General features: G+C 38.3%; 1 long non-coding RNA gene across 1 annotated transcript; it reads left to right on the top strand.

Annotated features, from left to right (window-relative positions):
- Positions 1-4,944: 4,944 nt before the first annotated feature.
- LOC115926149 lies at positions 4,945-6,221 on the top strand. The gene is made up of 2 exons (XR_004064994.1): positions 4,945-5,086; positions 5,461-6,221. It is a non-coding gene; the product is annotated as an uncharacterized LOC115926149 (long non-coding RNA).
- Positions 6,222-23,943: the final 17,722 nt, after the last annotated feature.

Here is a 23,943-nt window from a genome sequence, read left to right as displayed (position 1 = left end):
TAGACTACAACTTTTATTATGCCTAGTAGTGTGGATGCGTCTTCCAAGTTCCTTGTTTAGGCTTGACTCTAGACACACTTTTGTTCAAACATCAGTATTTTGATCCATGATTTTGTCAGATTTTAAAGATAAACTTTAGTACTGGTAATGCGATTGCATTGTGAAAGAAAAGGTGTGGAAAGGATCATAAACAGTTGATCATGTAGCATGTAAGTATTGGTGTGCACTGCAAGGTTCTGGAGTCATCAAAATCATAATAAATTTGACCGAGTCTTGGTAAAGTACAAGCACTGTACACAGAAAGCTATATATGGGACAACACACATGGTGTCGGGGCTAGTACTACCTTGATTTCCTTGTCTTTCTATGCTCATTACTCAGCCAGTATACATTTTCTTCCAAAATTGTTTGGCACATGTCATTTATTTGTAATCTTGAACATTCAGTGTAAGTTTCGTTTGATTCTGTGAGAATTAATTTTTTTTTTTTTACCAGAACTGGAGTTTATCTTTAAACTTTATCTTTAAACTCGAAACAAGTTTTGGTTTTATGCACTTCCTTTACATGTATTGTGTCTCTCGTTGGTAACTGTCTTTGTTAGTATTACAAATTTGATTTTGATCAAAATCATCGACATATTCGACTCTCTCTGTGGGTAATACAGAGACAGTCGCTATTGACCTTAAAAAACAATAATAATGCACGGTCGCCGTCATTTCATGTTATACCCTGTACATAGACAATCGCTAGCCTCACTCTTTTTGGGGAGACGGACTTGAATCACATGATAACTGTCATTATTCAGGTACAAAAGATTTCATGCTTGTATTGTGGCTGTCATCAGCTAATGTCATGGCTGTGCTCGGTCGATCTTCAGTACGTACTACATTATTTTGCTACACTCGACCATGTTGTTAAACATAGTTTATCATTGTTCACACGTTAACAATCATGTAGTAACCGACATGTAGAGGTGTCGTGGACTCGTGGTAGAGTGGATATTTCACCGGACCGTGGATCACAAGGTCCATGGTTCTAATTAATCTACATTTGCCACACTCAACCCAGGTGAGGTAAATGGGTACCTGGTAGGATTATTCCCTGAAATGCACTGTGTGCTGAAACGGCTGCCGGAGCTAAAGCTAGGATAACAAAATTTCCAAAAGCTCTTTGGAAGCGCATAGAGATGTTATTTCTTCATCTATTACGCGCTATACAAGAACTGAATATTATTATTACCCATACCAAATAGCTAACTTTAGTATTCCATAATGTACCCGCAAAGAAAGGACATAAACTTTTATTTTTCTCCCTTTTAAAAATAAAAGCGGCTATCAGTAGCTGAGAAGTGTTTGCAGCAATGCCGCACACGTGTAAGCTATTCAAAACAGAACCACACCAGTTTTTTTTTGATAGTCCTAGAGACAATCTTCAGGTGATGACCACAGAACCTTTGTGGTTTTATAGATGAATTAGTGTTTATGAATATGAGCTTATCAAAATGATAATAATATTTGTGCACAGCCACAGGGTAACAGCATCAGCATCAAACTCAAAGCTGTTCTCCTTATGGCCCAGCAATTATTATTACAACACACCGATTGCCCGGTACTCATTTATACCTGGGTAGAGAGTGGCTTTTACGGATTCATGTCCTGCCAAATACGTTAGTGCAGGCTGGGATTCGAACCCTCACCCTTTGATTGAGGGTCAAGGGAGTGAACCACTATATCCCGACACTCTGATATACTGACACTGTCTTTGGGAAGGCATACAGAACCAGTAGTCCTATCTGATATCCGATGAAAAACTCATTTTCTGCACCCCTCCAAATTACGGGTAAACAAGTGTTAAATTTGCCGCAGTTTCCGATCTACCAAACTTTAGATTTCGAGTTTTCAGAGAGCTGTTACTCCTCTGACAAACACTTAACTATCATATAATTGTTAGTAATGCAATTAATGGCTTATAAGCTTTCCGTTGATATATTATTCATCTATTTCGTCTTTCATTTCCGACAGGGTCTTTAAAGAATCATATTCTTGTGGCTGATAATTACAGATATTTTCAAGTCATACAGATCAACGACATCATCGGTTTTACTGGCGGGGACGGATTCAGATTTGTGTACGGGGCCAGGCCGCCAGGGGCCCAAATAGAATATCCCGTTTTTTGTTGTTAATTTATACAAATGGAAAATATGACAGTCAGGCAAAAAGTTATCAATAATAATAATCAGATTTTACAGGTGCCTATTGGGTCGAAAAGTTCATAACAAGGTCAAGTTTTCATTTTTGTTGTACTCTCCTTTCGTGTGGTTCAAGTTCAGGTATACCTCAATGATTTTAAAGAAGAAGGTGTGGGTGGGGGGGGGGCTGACCGGCTGTGGTCCCTGAATCCGATCGTGTATACCAGTACAAAATCACCGGTATGAAGGCCTAGTTGTGTACAAGAAGATGACTGGTCGTTGTGGTTACTAATAGACATGTCATTTTACATTGGAGTTCAAAGAATGAAAATCTCATTGTTGTGGCTTGTCATCCGATACTATAATCACGGCCATTCTTGCCAGATTAAAATGACCGCCATTGATGGTCCTAAATATTCCAATGCATGCATGCATGCATACACCCGTACAATGGCAGCAACCAACCTTGGTGGTTTTTATGCTGTGATCCAGTCATCTCTGTGGCCATGTGGGTGACCATAGATCTGTGACCTACCATCATAATTTATAAAGGCATACAATCTACAAAGAAAGTTGAGCAGGGTCGTCATTTTGACAGAGCAGGAGGTTTGCGGAGGGGGGGGGGGGGGGGGGGGGGGGGGGGGGGTGGGGGGGGGGGGGGGGGTGGGGGGGGGGGGTGGTTAAGGTCATATTACCAGCAACTTTTTGTCAAGTTTTGACAAGTGAACCATAAATATAAAAGGTCATGAGTACTTTATATACTGTCCATAGCGGAAAAAGTTGAAATATATATGAGACATGACAAAGAAAGAAACGGTTACAAGGGGAAATAAAAAGTCCTAAACGATATTTTTGCAACGTAAATTTTCCGTAATGGCATCTTGTATTTCTCGTGTCCCCTCCCCACTTTCCAGTCTATATTAGGGTCCTTGGGCTCATTTTATCGTCTTTACATTACAATCAAGTTGTAATAGACTGTTCAACTTCAGCTATATAATATATATAAAATGGTCTAATATACAATCATATAGGTAAAATTCATGACAAAGGTATGGATGTCTCTTGCGACGTCACCCAAGAATTGATAGCTCTTTTAAATTTGTCAACAGCAATTTGTTGTGCTCTAATAAATCTACGTACATGTCTGTCACGAGGAAGCAAAAATAACCACGATTGCCTGAGGGCTCACCTCTCGGTCTGTATCAACACATTAACATTACTGACGCGAGTGACGTCATTCCCAACATAGACGTGACACACCTACACTGTAAAGTATATAGGTAGACCGACCGATATGATTAATTAATATCAATTATCTGATAATAAATATAGTTATATAAGTGTCTCGGACATCTAGATTTGATTTGATTGCGGTTTACACCATATTTGGGAACAGGATCGCAATGATTTAGAAGGAATCAGCATAAGGGTGATTTCAAATTTTCAATACACATTCATTGCCTATTATACATTTTGTATAGAAATCATGTTCGGGTGATGTTATCTGCATCATTGTCATGTTCTCACGTTCCAATACGTGACGCACAAGACTATTGAAATTATTCCCCCAAAATGTTGATGTTTTGAACGTCCTTGAGATCTTGTTTAGGTTATGCCTCAGTCACACCTTTGCGTATTTGGCTTGCGTATTGATGCGTATTTATATATGGCAAGCCGTTTTAACATTTATTCCTATTTCTTGATTATCAAGAAATGATTTTCTGTTGTAAAGTGATGGTATTTCTTGACATCAAGAATTCGATATCAAGAAATAAGAATAAATGTAAAAACTGCTATACGCAGCAATACGCAAGACAAATACACAAAGGTGAGGCATAAGAACTGTACACATTTCTGACATGTTTCAATATCGCATTGCCTGGCAATTATTGTTTTGGAGAGGATTGACCCGTGACAGGTCAGTTGACTACTCTTAAGCCTGTCTGCACTAGGTTGGCCAGGAGGGATTAGACCTCCCTGCATGGTCACTGACAGGTGGATATCTCATCAAATCAGCTCTCAATTAACATAAGAAAAAGGGGACCACGGGGACCAATGGTTACCGCTTAGGCATTGTTTGCTATATAGATGGCGCAAGTAGTGCAGTGGGGCTTTAATCCGCATATTTTTATGTTCATGCTTCTTTTTTCTAGTTTTTATCATAAGCTTGTGTCCTATTGCTAATGGCTGTACTCAAACCGTGGAAATAAGCTGAATTGAAGTGGAAAAACATCGTCTTTGTGCTCTTTTTACATTATTAAACTCGTAAAATCTGAACGACATAATTTTGGCGCACATTAAAGTTTAAGGCCATTAGATAGTGTCAGGATGTTTTGCCAGTTCTTACATGATGGCCATATTCTGTCCAAGCATTTCTTATTTTTTTTTTTACTTGTATATATAGACAGGCGCGTACGCAGGGGGTGGTTTTGGGGTTAAACCCCCCCCCCCCCTCGAATTTTTGTATGTGTATGTTTTTTGTATGTTATTTTGGAAAACCCTCCCCTTTTAATTTTTTTTTTTTTTTTATTAAAAAAAAAAAAAATGCCAATGGGTGACCTTATAAAGGTGACCTTACCCCCCCCCCCCCAACTGGACAAAATGTCAAATGTTCAAATTTCGTGACCAAAAAAAACAAAAAGTGTCCTCTTACCCCCCCCCCCCCCCCCCCCCCCCCCCCCAACCCCGCTTATTCAGCGGCTGGCTGAGTCGTTGCGAAATTTTGGGCCCGATTTGAAAACCCTCCCCTTGAAAAAATCCTGCGTACGCCACTGTATATATATATATATATATTTGTCATTGCCCTACTTATCATATTCCCTCAATGATGCGGGCATGAACCGGAATCCCTGAAGAGGCTCTTAAAACATAAGTCTTTGTGAAAGAATAGATTTAAAGGTAAAGACCAGTTATGGTCATGCGATTGCATTGTGAAAGAAACGTTGTGGAATCGATCAGAAAAGGTTGATCATCTAGCATCTAGCATCTGCAAGGTTCTGGAATCATCAAAATGATAAGAAATTTGGCCCAATTCTTCGTGAAGTTACAAGCACTATACACAGAAAGATGTATATGGGACTACCCTATATCTCTCACAGACCATGAGAGAAACAAATTTACCAAATATATGAATTAGTAGGCGGTTTCACGGCAAATTTTTTTATCATCATGTATTAGTCAAAACATATTCTTTCACATGATTGGTAATGAGAGCTTCCATTTCATTTTTTGAAATTGGGGCGTTTCCAATACTAGTCTTTACCTTTAAAGAGAGAGAGAGAGGAAAAAAAAGTTGGGAAATAAATGAGACATGGAGATAGGAAGTGAGAGAGCTCAGCGTGGCGTGAAATAAAGAATATATATTGCTCAGTCCATATAAAGCTTGTATATGGCCTACAGTGTGTAGTATGTTTTTTTGTGCAATGGTATGAATGTGTGATATTTCAAAAGAAATGAGTAAACGAATTTAGAAATGACATTACGAAAAGAACAACAACGAAAGTAGCAACAAACATGGACGGCACTGCAGGATATGAACAAAATAATGTTAAAAGATACCACATCAGGGGCCCGTCTTGTAAACAGTTGCTAATAATCGCAGCTTATTTGCGATCGATATTATCCCCACTATAATTATGTAGATAAGAGATAGGAGACTGCAAACTTGTGATTGATTGGAGGACTTGCGATTAATTCAGATTGATCCATCTTTATTTCTTTATAAAACGGGACCCAGTATACTCACAAATATTTTACCAGTATAGAGCCACATAATACCAGTATACATGTAAAACCAGCGAACCAGGATGAGTTGAAACTCACGTGCAACAAAATGTGAAGGATAAAACGCTCAAGTTACCATTTAATGGTAACTTGAGCGTTTTAGCCTTCATGTGATGCGGCTGTATTTATTCTTAAACATTTAAAGGTTTAAACTTTAAACGATCTAAAGCCTTTATCAAATGTAACAGGCAACACGTAAAATTTATGTAATATTTTGAAGGTGAAGATAAAAAGACCCCCCCCCCAAAAAAAAAAGTTTGGTTGTATATGAATCTATTCTAAACTTCCTGAATAGCCACGTTCAAAAGTCCCAACCAAAACATGAACTGGTAGTGGTTAGAGTATGAGTTAGAGAGAGGAGAGGAAGATAGAGAGAGAGAGAGAGAGAGAGAGAACGTGAAACTCCCCCTTTCTCTCTCTCTCTCTCTCTCTCTATATATATATATCTCTCTCTCTCTCTTTGAAGATTTCCTTTTTAAACAAAAACAAGGGTTACACACAAAAAGGCTGTTCAGTAGAGTGAGTAGACAACTACAATATGTTGACTTTAAAAAAAAAACTCTTTTTTTATGAACGCGCGTGATTTGATTCTTTAATATAGTTTCTGACATTTTCAAATCTTTTCAAGTATCTGTTATTTTTTCATTTTTGTGGAATTTTGTGGAATATGAATGGACAAAGCGTGTATAGTAAGTTAGTAAACAAAGTTTCTACACAGCAACCATTGTATCACAAAAGATGAAATTATAGACCCGTTTTCTTCCATTTTAAAATCCGATTATTTGATAACATCTGTAATCTTGGAATCCGTATTTCCCCCCGAAGGTCTTCGCAAAATCAATACCAATATAACATGCTGGTAGTACTGTCTGTATCAAATGACAGAATAGGGCAACGGTAACATGCCTACCAGCAAGACGTTTTAACAAGGATAATGATTTTTTTTTTTTAGAACGAATACTGACGTGAACAAAAATAAGGAGAGATATATGAGGAAGGATGTAAGAGGAAATATGCTTGAGAGACCCAAGCTGAAGAATGTGTGAACATAAGTGATGAAGATAGTAGATCCACGCATGATAAATAATTTTGCAAGAGAGAAAGGTTTATAATTTGTTTTGAAAGAATTTATATACCATCCATGGATCGGATAGAAAAATCCATGCAGATAGACTTTTATGAAAATGAATAGGAATTCTAGATACATGATGAGAAAGTGAGAAACATAGACGAAAATATGAAGCAAAAAAAGAGAAAATAGAACAAGATTGCAACAGGTTATTTCTTACTTCGATGTTTTCTTCTTCGTTCAAAAACAATTTCAGTAAATCAATTCTTTTGGTCTACGTCATAAGTTAACAGGTCATTGTTTCTTGAACTTGCTTTATGAGTCATCTGTTTTTCCTACTACTTTTAAACGTATATACACGCTTTGTATGTGTTTTTGCACCCCCCCCCCCTTAAAAAAGGAAGGTTTAATCTAATGTAATGAGGGTGGTATACTTTTTTCCGGGATTAAATAGATAAGATTGTAATTATTAGTTTTTAAATGTTTTTATTATTATTATTATTATTATTATTAATATTATTTATTTTTATTCTCCCCCCGTCCCTGTGTGACCCTAGTGTCCATTTAATGTACATGTAACTAAATTTGTAAGTCCCAGTGTTATGAATCTGCCTACATGTAGGTGAAAGGGCCCACACGCCGAGATGTGTACTTATATAAGGTGAGGGCGTTTACACCGATTTGCCGGACGGCCATTCTTGTTTGTTCATTTCTTATACACAATAAACACCCTATGTTACACTCAATTATAAAAGGTTCTATTATGTATCTTCCCTTTCATACCCACATACCATGATAATAGACCAAAGGAATCCCTCCTTTCTCCTAGCATAATTGAACTGATGTGCCATTGTAACAGTTGTGGACTTCCAAAGGCGATTTGAATACACAGAAGAAGGATTAACTATACCTATAATGCAGTATGAATGCAATTGGACGCAGGATCGAAACCTCGACTTTTTAAACCCCTTTTTTGACAGAAGCCAAGAGAAGTTGTGAAGAAAGTACGAGGAAAAGACACCAAATTAATTGACTGCGCAGTAATGTTGCGTCCAAATAGCCCATCAATCGAAAGTTCAAAATCCATTATGTTTTTAGGTTATGATGTACACAAGGAAGGCGATGAAATATCATGCTCTATGCTATGGTTTCGAGAGCAGAATTAACACGATGACAGCGCTATACATGTGTACATATGTATACGCACTTCTTTTTCAGCATTTTCCTTTTGATGCTGCTTTATGTTTTTGGAAATGAAAATGATAAAGAAACTGCAAATCCAGGCAATTATTTTTAAGCATGCTATCCAAAGAAAAACAAAACAAAGAACATTGCGATTTCAACTCGTTTTGGAACTTATACTTGGAAAGGGAAAGCTATGTTAAGAACTGATACATAAGAAATTTTCCGCTAACTTAATTTTGTATTTTATTTTAGCGATGATATCAGACATAATTTGTAACGACCCCCACCCCTCCTCTCTTTCTATTCAAATCCGGTCTAGAAACAAGGAAGCTTGATGAGTGGTTGAATGTGTACGTTACATGATGTGTAACAGCATGCCCACATAATGAGTTCCATGTTTAACCTTCCCTTGGAAATGTAACGATGTAAATCTAATGATGCCTGCAGACCTCGAATGGTTTAAATATCACTGTATTAATTGTAGAAGCCCTATCCCATATAATAAATTGAGCGTCTCGGAGGAGAATTGATTAATAACACCGCCTCGGTGTTACGTAAGCAATTTGTGAGTCAAATTAGAGAGACATGCATAATTTGTCCAAAGTGTTTAAACTGTTTTATTGTTAATAATGCTCATGCATGCATCGCAATGATAGAGTGATCGCATAGCAGCTATATAATTATATGCAAATTAGTAAATTAATTTATTAAACATCCATGACTGCTTTAATGCCAACTTTTCAATATCGGTTTCCTTGCAATGTAATTACCATGCAATTAACTATTACTTTCAGGAACTGTCATACGACCTCCTTTCTTTCTCTCTTTCTCAATTTCTCTCCGTCTTCTTTCGTTCTCTCATTCTATCCTGATCTATTACCATGGTAAGCTTTTCTCTGTGTCTCTATGAATACATTTTGTTTCTTTCTATGGATTTACACAATGCCATGTTAATTACCCCCCCCCCCCCTCCCACCCACGGATACCAATTGTGTTCAATTTTCTCATACGCTTGTCGCTGTAGAGCGTAATCCGGAAAACCAACCGGATATGTTCAAGCCGCAACGTGAGCTGGGAAGGATTGAATATGTAGGTCACAACGAGGATTAGTTTTCACAACCATAGCCAATAATCCCATCATTATGTTTCTAAATTGAAATTGATATTGTTAATATCATTAAAACAAACAATCACCACAGTCACTCTCTTCCTTGCCAAACATTATTCGAGAAGGAAGAATAGAACACAAGACCACCTGGTATATTATAATAATATTACTTGCCAATATCATATTCTGTTGACGAATTTTGGCAACGATGAAGGCTTAATGAATTGAGACGACCATTGTTCCATAATCTCCATTGTAAACATTGGATATACGTTAAGGCATATTTGTTAGTTTAAAAAAAAGGAGTTTTTTAAACGTTTCTACCCGTTGCTATGGAAACTCTCTTACGTACTAGCATGTACGCGTACATTAATTTGGTTATACATTTACCATTTTATGTCTATGCCAGCGTGAAAAGGATCTAGAAGATTTTTGAATTTTTGGTAGTCTAAACGCTTCACTATAGGTCCCACCAGAGCATAAAAGTGTGTTGCAGTCTTTAGTCAGTATCTGCTATACATTTTTGAGGGGCATTTTTCAAATTTTCCGGGGGGAGGGAGGACGGTCCCCCATGGGGTGACTTGTCCCCCATCCCCCCGGGATCGCCGCCCCTGGGTATGGGAATCATATTTTAAGAGAAAATTGCTATGATTTATTCTGGATTAATTATCCTGCAGGAGATTTAAACGTTGTTTAAACGGTGAAATAAAACAAACGCACAAAAACATCCTTGGCCCATCTAAAACCACAACTCCAATTTGCACATAGTAACCTGTGACAGGGCCTATAATTATTTATCCGGATTTCCGTGTCTTTCTATGCCCATTACTCAGCCGCTATGCATTTTCTACCAACAATGTGTGGCATATGTCATTTATTTGTAATATTGAACATTCAGTGTAAGTTTCGTTGGACTCTGTGAGAATTCATTTTCTATATTTACCAGTTCTAACTCAAGTTTATCTTTAAATAGCCAACACATAATGCACACGTAAAGACTACCTGCTTACAGAGATACAAACTAAGGCCATGATATTGTCTCCATTCAGTGATTGTGATATACAGGCTTCACTGTACCACAATTTCACGGTTTTGAAGAAACATTATACACGTACCCCCTATTGGACTCTCGTGTCATTTACTAGATGTGCATGTCAATCAAAATTCACTTAACTTTCATTTCATAGTCCCAAGAATAACAGCACGAATAAAGCTATAGTACGGTGTGCAATCATTATAATGATGTAGGCTAGAGGCGAAACAAGGACTCTATTCAATATACCGAAGTGTTTTTTGTATTGTATGTCCATCAAAACCTTGCTCACACCATGGAGTTACTAGGGACTTTTAGATTCTGCACGACGAGAACGTGGACTGCCCTTTATGGCAATGTGACGTCCTTTAAGGCACTGGCAGTGACGTCACATTGCCTTAAAAGGGCAGTCCGCGTTCTCGTCGTGCAGAATCTAAAAGTCCCTAGTAAGAAGGTCCCTGCTCACACTCAACGCTCCCTTTCTCCATCTTGGGTTGCCGATAACGACTTCCTTATACAGTCAAACCTGCTTTAGTGACCACCTGTCTACAAAGACCACATTTTTCGTTTACCTAGAAAATGGTTTTTAATTGAAAGAAGTACTCCTGTCTACAAAGAACACTTTTTGTGTTTCCCTAGGGCGGTTTCTATAGACAGGTTTGACTGTACACGTATGTATACCATATCGCTATCACGTAGGCATAATATGTGCCCAGTATTGGACGGAGCTTAGATGAAACGAAAAAAAATGTCATTTATTTTCTGCCTGATATTTGAGTCGACCAATATCATGTTAAATTCATATTTACAGAATTTCTACAGATCGTATACATTAATTCATTACCATGATTATTTCATCTCACATAATTTGGTAAATTGTTGTTAAATTCGAGAATATACGAAATATATATTGGTCCGTATATAGTCGCCATCAAAGGGAACCCCCCCCCCCGGATGATGGGGTCCATGTAAGGGCGTAGATCCGTTTGGTTAACAAAATCAGATAAAAAAGTGGGAAAACTCGGCACCATCATGCTCTGGATATTTTCTGTTCTTGAGAAATCACCTGAAATTTTTCTACAGAACAAATGTTCTCTAGGTTCGAACTTTTTCTAAATTTGACAACACTGTTATCATAATTGGTTGTCAATAGTAGTAACACAAATTCAAGAAACGAAAAATATTTTATTGACAATATTCTATAAATTCATTTTTGTCAACGTCACAAGACGTATGAGCCTTTACCCCTGAAGGAAATCGAAGAAAAGAATATATTTCCTCACTCGCCTGAAGGCGAAACGAAGCTTCCTCCATTCTCCTTTTTTATAAATCGTAAAACGTGTTTGCAAAAGCGGTTATTAACATCTAGAAGTAATTCACAAAAAAGTGCAATGGTCAATAGATTGACAGTACCTTTCCTCGCCTAATATTCAATAGCTGCCCATTTGATTGTCGTTTCGAGTAAAATTTAGAAAAATGAAACAAACAACCAGATTCCGTCATAAGTGCAAATGTACTATTTGTTTCTTTCATTTCGTATACTATTTGTTCGTAAACAAAGTCACCCTCTTTAGTACGAAGTTTCATCTGGGAACAGCAACATCAATGAATTATTCTTCAGAAGAAAGTTGATTTCATTATTTCGTTCTCCTCTGTTGAACCCACGTGTACAAACATTGGTCGTATTATGTTGCGGGTGGCTGAAAAGGATAGAGAGAGAGAGAGAGAGAGAGAAAAAAGAGGAGGGACAGAGAAAAAGACATGAGAAAGGGCTAATAAGAAAGAGAATGATAAGAAGTAAAGGGAGCGAGAGAGAGAGAGAGAGAGAGGGGGAGAGAGAGGGGGAATATAAAGAAAGGAGAACGAAAAGTACACGGATATAAGGCCAAATAAAAAAAAAAAAACATGTTTAGCGTCCTGTTTTTTCGAAAAATAGGAAGGAGGAGGCCCTTTTTTTTCCTTCAAGATGGCCGCTCGGCACATTTTCCCTGACAGTCGGGCTATTTTTCAAGATGGTCGCCGACATTAAAAAAAAAAAAAAAAAAAAAAAAAATCAGAAATAGATCCATTTTAGCAGTGTTTTTTTTCTTTAAAAAAGTTTAAAAAATTCAAAAAAATTCAAAACAAATAAATAGGAGGCGGCCCCCAAAAAGGAAGCGGACGGGGAGGCTAAACATGTATATTTGCCCGGGCACAATTTCACCGGAGGGCTAATTATTGCTCAAATATGAACACCCATGGTAGTAATATTACTCAGGAATTTAGGATGGTAACGATTTCGAATTTCGGGATGATGGTATTAACATGGGGTCCGTTTCACAAAGCATTTTTTTAATGGCCAATGACAAATATCAGTGACAAATCTGCTGATAACCAATCAGAAGCAAGGATTTCAGTAGCATAACAAAAACTGTCATTTGTCACTGATAAGTTTTGTGAAACGCCCCCCCCCCCCCCTGGTTGAGGAAATAGAAATGTGGAAAGATGGTAGGAACAAAATATAAATAAAAGTAAAAATAGATGGAAGGAGAAGACTAGGAAAGGGGAAGAAAAATGAAGGAAATATATAGAAAGAAAAAAGAAATTAATTGATAAAAGACAGAGAAATCGTCGAGCCCGATTGCCAGTAATAACATCAATGAAAACCAATACATATTTCACTTAGGGTTGATATCGCCTGGGTATAGGATGTGGTTTCCATGGTGATGGGCAAAACATGTTTTTATTTGCTTGTTTTCAGTCCTCTCGCCTTACCACTTCCACAGTTGTGGTCGGAACTCCTGCAATGGCGTCGTCTTACGACCAGGACCTTGTATCTTCAGGATTGGTCCTATAGGCTAGACCAGATTGGTCTTTATTTAGTCCGACCTCTCTCTTTCCAGCCCCACGGTCTTGGTCGGAACTCCTGGTATGGTCTTATGGTAAGACCAGGACCCTGTATTCCTTCCTGCTTGTAAATATGCCCAGTCCAGGTCCAGGACATTGTTACATTATTCTCCCGGCATATCTTATTTTCATACTAAACTTGGCAGGCCTGTGTAAAATGATATGTCACTGTATACAATCATGTATAAAAGTATTTGCGATTATGTTCGAAATATTACAACTGTTAAAGTTGAGTGCTTGTGGTCAAATTCAACTTTTTATACAAACTGGCTTAGAATAAATCTGAATTATTAAGGTATCATGCAGGTCGGTTGTCTGGATCAGCAAAATATAAGCAAACTAACAAGAAACGTGCTGGAAATAGATTCACTTATTAAAATCACTACTCATTACACCTCATGAATGCTCATGTTTTGCGCGTTCTCGGGACTATACTAGCTCGATTTGTCTGTCTCTCTTTGCTAATTTATACTCAGCTCAGCAGCATCACGCTTTCTACCAAAATCGTCACATGTATGCATCAAACGTCTATAGTCTTGAACATCACTGTAAATACTGAATAAATCTCTCCTGATTTTGCGGGCATGTTATTTACCGCCATTAACGGAACTGAAACACCAAGTTCATTAAACTTCATTCATGGCAGTGATTATGACAGATTTAAGCAACTAATCACCCAAGGACGGTCATTATTTCCCGTCTAGCCCTTCACATGCAGTTTCGATCTTTTGTCTGTTATAAATTATTATATACCTTAGGCCAATTTGATTTAATTCCTAGTTTCTCGTCCAACAATCCTTGTGTCGCCCGCCTGTTCTGAAAGAAAAACTTATAAGGATATGATGACATCTAACATGTCTAATAGACAATAAGTTGAAACAAATCATTAATATGATGCAATTTCACATTCCTTGAGCCTCTTCATCTTTTAAGGCATATATCGTACTATCGAAATTACATTGAGATAATTTGTGATTAAACTTGGCCCAACAATATTTTCATGTACATGTACATGATGAATATCAAATAGCAGGTAATTTACAAGAAACCCTTTCCTTAAAAAAATTATTAATCTTGGACGAGAAACTAGGAATCGATTTTACTTTGGCCATGTATGTAGGCCCATCCTATTCATTCACCGTTTCGAAACTGTCCTTTAAAAAATGCGGGTGTCGTCGAAACTCAATCTCGGTGTAATGAATGAACTTGGCATAAAACCTATCCCCATTCTAGTATGTACACACTACACAGCACCTGAATATTGAAGTAGGCCTATTGTCCGTGTAATATGACGCTACTCCTTCCTTGTATGGTATACAATGAGTTCCATATATATTTTTTTAATGATTACCTAGCAATGTTTAATATTGTTTTAAAGCCCCACTGTCCTACTTGTAGCTACATGCTCCCTCTTTATAGAAAACTTCCCCAATCGGTGCCTGTTGGTCCCCCGTGATCCTCTTTTTCTTATGTTGAGAGCTGAGTTAATGAGATAGCCACATGTCAGTGACCTCGCTGTGTGGTCTAATCCCTTCTGGCCCAATAGTATTGACGGTCTTTAACACTTTTAAAAGTGTATTCTGACAACGATTTGGATGTCTTCCAATCACTGTATGCTAATGATATACCAAGTTAGTAATTATTTAAAGAAATGATAATGGAAAGCGTTTGAGTATTAATGATTCACATTCACGTCAATAATGATCAGAAAACAAAAACCCATTTTTACTGGACTAAATACTTGGAAATGGGACCCTTTACTTTAGGACTACATTTTTTGTCCTTATTATTCGAGTTTTGGTGTCCTACAAATGAAAACAAATATTACAAATTACATAAACTATATCACAAATTTCATTATTTTACAAATGACACTATATTACAAATGACACTATATATTACAAATATCACTAGATATTACAAATTACACCCAATGTACATGAACAGGTAGAAATCATCACACATTTTCAGCCCACTTCTATTACATTACCGCAAACGTGGTTATTATAACAATTATTAAAAAAAATCAAATTGCTAGCGTCTGCGTGGTTTTGTGTCATAAATCACTGTTTTCAATTACAAATTGGCAATTTCGTATGAAGTTCTTTCAAGCGGTTACAGTTAAAAATAGACAAAGTTAATAATGTCTTTGAAGACGAAAAAGAAAAAGAAATCTTTCCCCTCTAGGCCAATTATTTTGCTGACGGATTTAAATATAATGTTCACTATGATGAGCCCACTACCACCTGTGTCCTGCTACATCTATTGTTCTGAAGTACCCCTTCGGCCTTCAAATTCAAGTGGTACGATAAGGAAATAAAAGTGCATGAATGGGCTTTATGAGTGAAATGCCCTCGCGGGAAATCAGAATAACTATAACACGCATCGCCTGATGTTTAACTCAAAGGGTTTAACTGCTTCATGAAAATAAGGTATTTTCCCTTCCGAAAGTGAAATTCGAACCTTTTAAGAAGTATTCGTCCGGTTCTGCATTCATACCTGGTGTGTTTATAATATTATTATTCACGATGTGAATACGATTTCTTTCTAGCCTTGCACTTCGCTTTCAAGAGTCTGACTAGGTACATTATTTGGCCATAGGAAATAGTAATGTCCTCCTAAATCCCACACCCGTCCCACCCACACTCTCCCCTATTCTGCAGGAATTCGTATGCAACGGAAAATTCCAATTTCATTTTTATTTATTAGGATGTGTTTTGTAATTGCTGTTGACAATAACATAATTCTGTTATTGTAAATGCTTGATATCCTTCATTATACATGTATGCGGAAGTGTGAATCGATTGAGTGAATGCAACATGTTTCAGTTGACAATGGCATCAATGGTTAATCTAACTTTCAATACTTATAACTCCCATTGTAATTAGCCGAATAGAAAGATGGGATGATGTTATTAATGTACTCTCTGCTCATAATAAGAGGTGATAATTACTACAATGTAAATTGTAATGAGAGCAAACCTAAGTATCAACAGAAAGGATACTGATCTATGCCTATATAATTCTACACTATAAAGTGATACATTGTGGCGTAGCATGAGTCCGCCCTTCGATGGGGGGGGGGGGGCAGTGGAACGATAGAGCGGTAGGAGGGGGGGGGGGGGGGGCGCACCGGTCATACCCGGAAAATGAAATGCGAATTTATAAGGCTACACAATAATGCAAGATTTGCTTTCTCGTCATTTCCCATTCTCTCCTTTCTCTCCTTTTCTCTCTCTTTACTTTTTTTTACCACTCGATTGGGGGGGGGGGGGGGGGAGGGGGAGGGGGAGGGGGGGGGGGGGGGGGGGGGGGGGGGGGGGGGGGGAGGAGGTACATGGCCCATGTCCTTGTAGTAACGCTACTGACCATTTAGGTTTACAATATTTTGAAACCATGATGATTTTTATGTTGTAGATACCCCGCAAAGACAAGTCGATGGTCATTGAAATGCACAATTTCGTGAATGAAACGGCCTTCCCCGCTGGTATTTTTTCAACTGCGGTTTGCAGATCAACGATAAAGCTATACACAATAGTGAAACACAATAGATCGAAAATAGTATTCTATTTTGGCTTGGTAATTCGGGCAGAAAACAATGGAAACTTATCATGACTGTTTGTTAACTTAGTCATAGACATAGAATGTCTGAGTAATTTTGACAATTGTAAACATTTACAAAGCTTAATAAACAACTAATTTCAGAGAATGCAATTCATTTATATTTATGATGTTTAAACGTTTCATTGTTTTGCTTCAAGATAGCGGCGTAGCGGGATAAATATCCGTAGCCCCAAGTCAAATTCAGGAAAAGTCAATATAATATAAGCATAATTAAAAGCAAAACAATTACTGACTAATAAGGGAAAAAGGTTCATTGTTTTGTAGGCTGTAACTTTCAGGAAGTACTGAAATGTGATAAAATATGAAATCGAGCATTATAAGTGTATGAATAGTTTTATAAACCACGGGGACTGGAGTATATCTGTATGGAGGCATGCAGTGAGTGGCGTAGCCACATAGGGGCGCAGGGGCTCTCAGGACGCATGCCCTTAATTAATCGGATGGTGGAAAAAATGGAAAAAGGAAAGAGAGTTAACGATATAAAGTAAGGGAGAGAGGGGAAAGCAACCCCTTCCCAACCATCTCCCTTCTCGATTGGCTTATTCTCTCGCATTTGATTTACAGCCCAAGACCGATGACGTCCCCATGACACACCAGCCCCCCCCCCCCCCTCGGCCCTCAATATGTCTGAAACCACGCTATGCCACTGCAATACTCATTACAATTTAGCACCTGATGGGAAACAGATTGAGCAGATGACCTTTCAGTTTAAGGTCATCTGTGGGCTGGCGAGGTGGTTGGGTCCAAAGAATGGGCTCTATTATGCACTGATTGGAGGACATATGATTTTGCACTTGATTTTTATTTTCTTCGGAACATGCCATTGAAAAAAATCACGGATTGGCAATATAAATTTATATTTCCAGTCTTTTTTCATCATTTTTTTCTTCTCCCTAAAGCAGTTTCATCTCAGCCGCAGACAGGGGCTAAGGGCATTGATTGGGAGCATTGATGTCCCATCCCGAAGATTTATTTGAGGGGTTGCGGGGAGGGGCTGGTAGATAAACCCAATGGTTTTGATCGAAGTGCCACATCCCACTCCCTTTACCCGATAGGCATGAATCGACGGTGAATTGCCGTTTGGTCTACAGGCAGTTCGTCTACTGCCCAATTGGTCTATTCCCATATGGTCTACTATATACACCCAGTCCGTCTATTATCCTCATGGTCAAATATTCATTTCGTCTACGTATCATTTGGTCTGATTACTATCGCGGCAAATCGCCAGTCGGTCTAATGCCCATTTAGTCTACGTTCCATAAGGTTTAATAATCATTTGTTGATTATTAATATTTATGATTGAATGGTTATTAGACTACACGGATAGTGTTAGACAAAATGAGCATGAGACAAACTGCAATAAATTGAATCGACGATCATCGACAGACACAAAAACATATTGATGGGAAAATGGGCCAACCATTGCGTTTCTGTTCATATTTGAATCTATATTTCTAAACAAACACACTCAAACAAACAATACTTTAATGCTCTACCGTACGACTTTTTGGACTTACAGTAATCGCCTTTGCACGTGCATATAGTACCTAGTACATTCCGACACGATTACCCCAGACAAATGTCATTGAATAATCATAATTATGGATGTGCGCTTGGGTTCATAGATCACAGACAAAGGAAACAATATACCTGGGCCGAAAATAACATGATAAACATCGTATTTTTGTAGATAGATAGTAAGACTAAGAGTCATATTTTATGTCGTTACTCACACAAGTTATGTGATAGTTTTCTCTTTTTCATATTAATACCGTATCAACATTACACTGTCTGACGTCTATATAGAGGTTTCATAATTGCATGCGTTGCTGTGGCGATATCTTTCGGAATGTTTAATTGCCGACATTCAATATATATTGGGTCGTCCTTGGGCATAGGGGCACATTTTAACAAGGAGGGGGCCTCTTGCCCGCACATCATTTTTTCTTCAAATGAAAATCAGACTTAGTCTTCAGACACATTATTACAACGGAGAGAGGAATTTCTCGCTGTTTGCAAAATACATATTTTACATGGATGGGGTGAGGATATATAGGCGTCATGATTGATGTACTGTTGATAAACTAAATAACTTAAAATTACATGTCATGTTGTTCCTTTTTAAAATAGATATAGTTATCAAAGGTGAATAACTGTCAACTATATAGAGTACATAGTTATGTTATACGAAACGAAATGTGTTACTGTGGTAGGATAGAAGAAACATTGCACACACACCTTACATTTTGTTAGAATGTCTACCACAATCCCAAACCTGCAAACAGCCATGGCGAATATTGTTTGTAGAGAAGAAATATGTACAGCAAACCCCTCATATTTGTTTAATGGAAACTCAAATCAGTATGTTTGCTTTGTCTGTCATGCCAAACATACGGACTTTGATACTTGCTGTTTACGGAATATCTTGATAGCGCAGTATTTTAGTACCCCTAGTGTAAGATAATAATAATAATAGTATTCTTAAGTGATTGATCACCTGATTACACGTGGTGGTTATTAACTCAGATTCAAGTTAGTCATATAATTTTCCGTAACACGTTGTTCATTTACTTGTTTTTTTTTACTTCGGGAATGATAATATTAATATATAATAGATAATAGATAATATTAATAATAAGTAATGATACGAAGAAACGTTGTTTAATATAGAAACTAACCAGTTACAAGAAACTGAACAAAGCACTGTATTTCAAAAGAAATTATAAATTCGAATTCGGTAACGCACACAGAGTAAATTTTCGACATAGGCCCAAGATGCTAATTAGTCGCCAATAATTTGTTAAAGGTTTTAATTGAAGAAGCACGTTTTCAGAACCGTGGAAATAATTTCATCATGTATGTACCTAAGAGGCCTAATTAATTTAGGCTCACTTTTTTGTCTGGCAGCGTCTGTGTCCCAGCCCCCAAATATACGTTATCACTTAAATCACACATTCATTCAAAATGGCGGTAGCATGCCCTACTCAATTCATAAATTAGTCCGCCAAAATAAAAATCCTATGATTTATGATTGTATTCCAATAACTCCACCATTACCATCTCTCTTATCGTGTCTCCCAAACGGTTGCGCTTCCCCATGACATTATGACCATTTAATACTACACTTCCGGTCTCTAGATAGAACAACTTCCGGTTCTTTTCCCGTCCATGGTTATGTAGAAAGAAGATAATGCCAACATGCTACCCATGGAAATGGAGATTATAACACCGCGGGGAATAAACAAGCTATTATTACAGTTTTTTCCCATTGGGTTCATTTTCATTGTTTGCAGTATTGTTTTCGGAAATGGTCTCCTGGATGGATGGATCCAAAAGTGGGTACAAGGGGCGTGTCCCCCTCCCCCCCCCACGCAGCATATTAAGGCTTTGCGCACCCCTTATTAAAACCAAGACCCTTGCTCCACCTCTGGCTTCATTGTTGATGTAAACACAAAATGAGTAGCCACACAGCTGCAGGAGTATCACTAGGTTTAGGAGGGATTGACCCTCCTCTTCCCCTCCCCCCAAAAATAAAAAAAGAGAGAGGGGAAGCGAATTCATCGGCATCGAGTAGAGCAGGGGGCGCAAAAAGCAAGGGTATTACTTTAAATTTTGCTGAAAGAGGTGAAAACAATTCTTCAGATTTATGATTTTTCGGCGTCACCTCTTTGAATATTCTGTATTTGGATGGGCTGTGACACCAACAACTCCATCTTTCGATGAATCTGATAGAAGTTATCTTGCTCTCTTACTCTTACTCAATGGCGTAGCCACGGGGAAGTTGTGGGACTGGGGGCACTTGCCTTGGTAATCGGCTAGCACCAAAAACAAGTAGAAAATGAGAGAAAAAAGTGAGAGCAGGGGGAGAAGATGACGGGACGCTCACAGTCATAATCGTCGCCCGTTCGGTCGCTCCTTTCTCCTCGCATTTTTTCAACTTAGTAAGATCAGTGCACCCCTCACCTCCCCATGACTGACCCCTAACCATGTTTCATCTCCATATTAAAGATAAAGACCAGTTATGGTCATGCGATTGCATTGTGAAAGAAACGTTGTGGAATCGATCAGAAAGGGTTGATCATCTAGCATCTAAGCATCCTCAAGGTTCTGGAATCGTCAAAATGATAAGAAATTTGGCCCATTCTTCGTAAAGTTACAAGCACTATACACAGAAATATGTATATGGGACTACCCTATATCTCTCACAGACCATGAGAGAAACAAATTTACCAAATATATGAATTAGTAGGCGGTTTCCCGGCAAATTTTGTATCATCATGTATTAGTCAAAACACATTCTTTCACATGATTGGTAATGAGAGCTTCCATTTCATTTTTTGAAATTGGGGCGTTTCCAAAACTGGTCTTTACCTTTAAGCGGCATTACATTTTGAGCACTAATTGCCACTATGTGTTTTTTTGTATTTAACTTATTGTAAAACATTGTAAAATATTACTCCTATATGCACACCACTGTGACTCGTTGGTTTATAATTATTTCCATTTAAAATCGTCCTTTTTCTCTGTGCGCTTGGAGATATAGAGGTCAGTAAGTCAGTAAATTGGCGTGTAAGTTAGGAATTATTGGAACGGCTTGCTGTTGCCATTCAAAACACGAATATCCTGCCTAAAGTGTTGTGATTGGTGGTTACTTTGCGGTTTAATCCGAGCTGTGAAGAAACACATCGGGAAGGCATGCACCCAAAGTCAAAGTCGGCATTATTTTGTTCTCATGTTTTACCAAACATTGCATAATGTAGTATATTGTATCTTGTCTCTCTTTCATGTTGCATGTGTCCATCAAGTTTTAAAGAAAAGTATCGACGATCATATGCATCCACGCAGTATAAATAATAATACATTTTGCATATGCCATCGAGTACAATACTTTGCTAACGGATTGACGCCTGTTGCATTTTGTTGCGAGCGAAGTACGCCTACATGAACAAGCATAACATTTGGACACTTTATAGAAGGCAATGTAAATTCATGAGCAAAATGTAGACCTATACAAACTTATTATAAAACCTGTTCACTGTAGTATATAAAGTGACGATTACACGAATACTGATTAGAAAATACATGGGGGGGGGGGGGGGGGAGTAACCTCAGTCCAAAGCCCCCCCCCCGGTTTTCATTGCATTTAGGGCCTTTCTTGTTATGTCTGGATAAAATATAAACGTTCGTCATTTGAAACACACACACAACTCTGATCCTATCAAAGATATACAAGGTTTAACATTTAGCATGTTTAGGCCAACATGTAGAACAGGCACCGTGAATATAAAGATAAGTGCAGAATAATTACGAAAAACATGGACATTGTTGATATGTTTCTGTTGGTTTGGACGCTTTGAAGGGAGCAGATAGATAAGTAAATACTTTTGGGTTATACGCGGCAGGATTTGGCAGAGATTAGCTCTCTAATGATGTGTTTGTATTGTGAACTTGACCATGAATTAAAAACAATCCGTCGTATTTTGCCGGAAACAGATTCTCGCGACTGTGGTGAAATCGTTAGATTTAAATTATATTTCATTTGGTCAATATTAAAGGCACGAAACTCCCCTTTCTCCCCTTCTCTTCCCTTCTCTTCCCTCTCTCTCTCTTCTTCTTCTTCTTCTTCTTCTTTTTCTTCTTCTCTTCTCTCTCTCCTTCTCTTTCCTCATTTCCCTGGTACTCTTCTCATCTCTCACACCTCCCACCCTTCTTTCATTTGTTCATTATTATTTTGTTTGTTAATTTCTCTTCATCTGTCTATTTCTTGCCTCTCTTTTACCAGGTTGTCTTTTACCCACTCTCTATCTCTTTTGTCACTCTCTCTTTCCTTCCTTCTCTTTTCTCACTACTTCGGTTTTTCCTTCAGACTCTAAGGTATGTCCTCATTAGCTCGAGATTGCCAAAACAGCCCGCTATTTTTGATTTTGGAAAGAAGCCCAAAGTTACAAATCGCATTTTCATCAGCTCGAGACTCGACCTCGAAACTCGAAACAAGAGCTCGAGAAATAAGCACAAGATATTTTGCCCAGCGTTCTCGCATAGTGAGAGGCCTCGGGCTGGTGAGGACGCACCGGACAAATAGCGGGATATTCTGCAAACTTGCCCAAGTTATCTTTGGATGATTATCTCGACCAAATATCCCGCTAATTGCAACTGCGGGCTGATGAGGATGCCAATTAGCTCGATAATTTGCGATCGGGATAGTTTAATTAGCGGGATATTTGGCAATGCTGATGAAGACAGGAAAGGGACTCTGTCCATTTTCACACCAATACTCTCTCTCTGATGTCCCTTCTCTCTTCTCTCACCTACCCTTCTCTCCCCTCTCTCCCCTCTCCCCTCTCTCCCCTCTCCCCTCTCTACTCTCTCCCCTCTCTCCCTCTCTCCTCTCTCCCCTCTCTCCCTCTCTCCTCTCTCCTCTCTCTCCTCTCTCCTCTCCCCTCTCCATCCCTCTCTCCTCTCCCCTCTCCCCTCTCTCTCCCTCTCTCCTCTCTCCTCTCCCCTCTCTCTCCCTCTCTCCCTCTCTCCTCTCCCCTCTCTCTCCCTCTCCCCCTCTCTCCTCTCTCCTCTGTCCCCCGTCCCCCTCTCCCCTCTCCCCTCCCTGTTTCTCACTAACCAACCAATCGAAACCGAGTCAGAGTTATTTCATGAATCGTAAAAGAGGGTATGCGATGGGCTGTATGGTTTTTATGAATAATTGAAAATATATATATTTTTCATTGGGAGTAGTGATTTTGAAGACAATCAGCACGAAATTCATCAGTTTGAGCTTTAATGAGGAAATTAAAAAAAATCAATAAAAAGTAGACATATTTTTGTAAAGATATATTAAAAAGTGGAAAGAGCAACAAACTTTGAATAGGAAATTGTGTTCTAAACCAACTTTGGAGATGGCTTGTTCGAACGCGACATTTTGCTCTGCAGTCAATATTCTACATTGACCAAATTTCTTATTTCAACCTTCAACTATCCCAAATGGTATTCCTTACCCAAACCTCAAGACCCAATTGCAACCCTCTCCCTATATCTTTGGCAAAATGAATGAGCAAATTTTTAGAAATCCTCAAT

The sequence above is a fragment of the Strongylocentrotus purpuratus genome, unplaced genomic scaffold (genome assembly GCF_000002235.5).
Source record: "Strongylocentrotus purpuratus isolate Spur 01 unplaced genomic scaffold, Spur_5.0 spur5_scaffold_19, whole genome shotgun sequence".
Taxonomy (NCBI): domain Eukaryota; kingdom Metazoa; phylum Echinodermata; class Echinoidea; order Camarodonta; family Strongylocentrotidae; genus Strongylocentrotus; species Strongylocentrotus purpuratus.
Note: the sequence above shows the minus strand (reverse complement) of the source record. Positions and strands in the feature narration are given on the sequence as shown.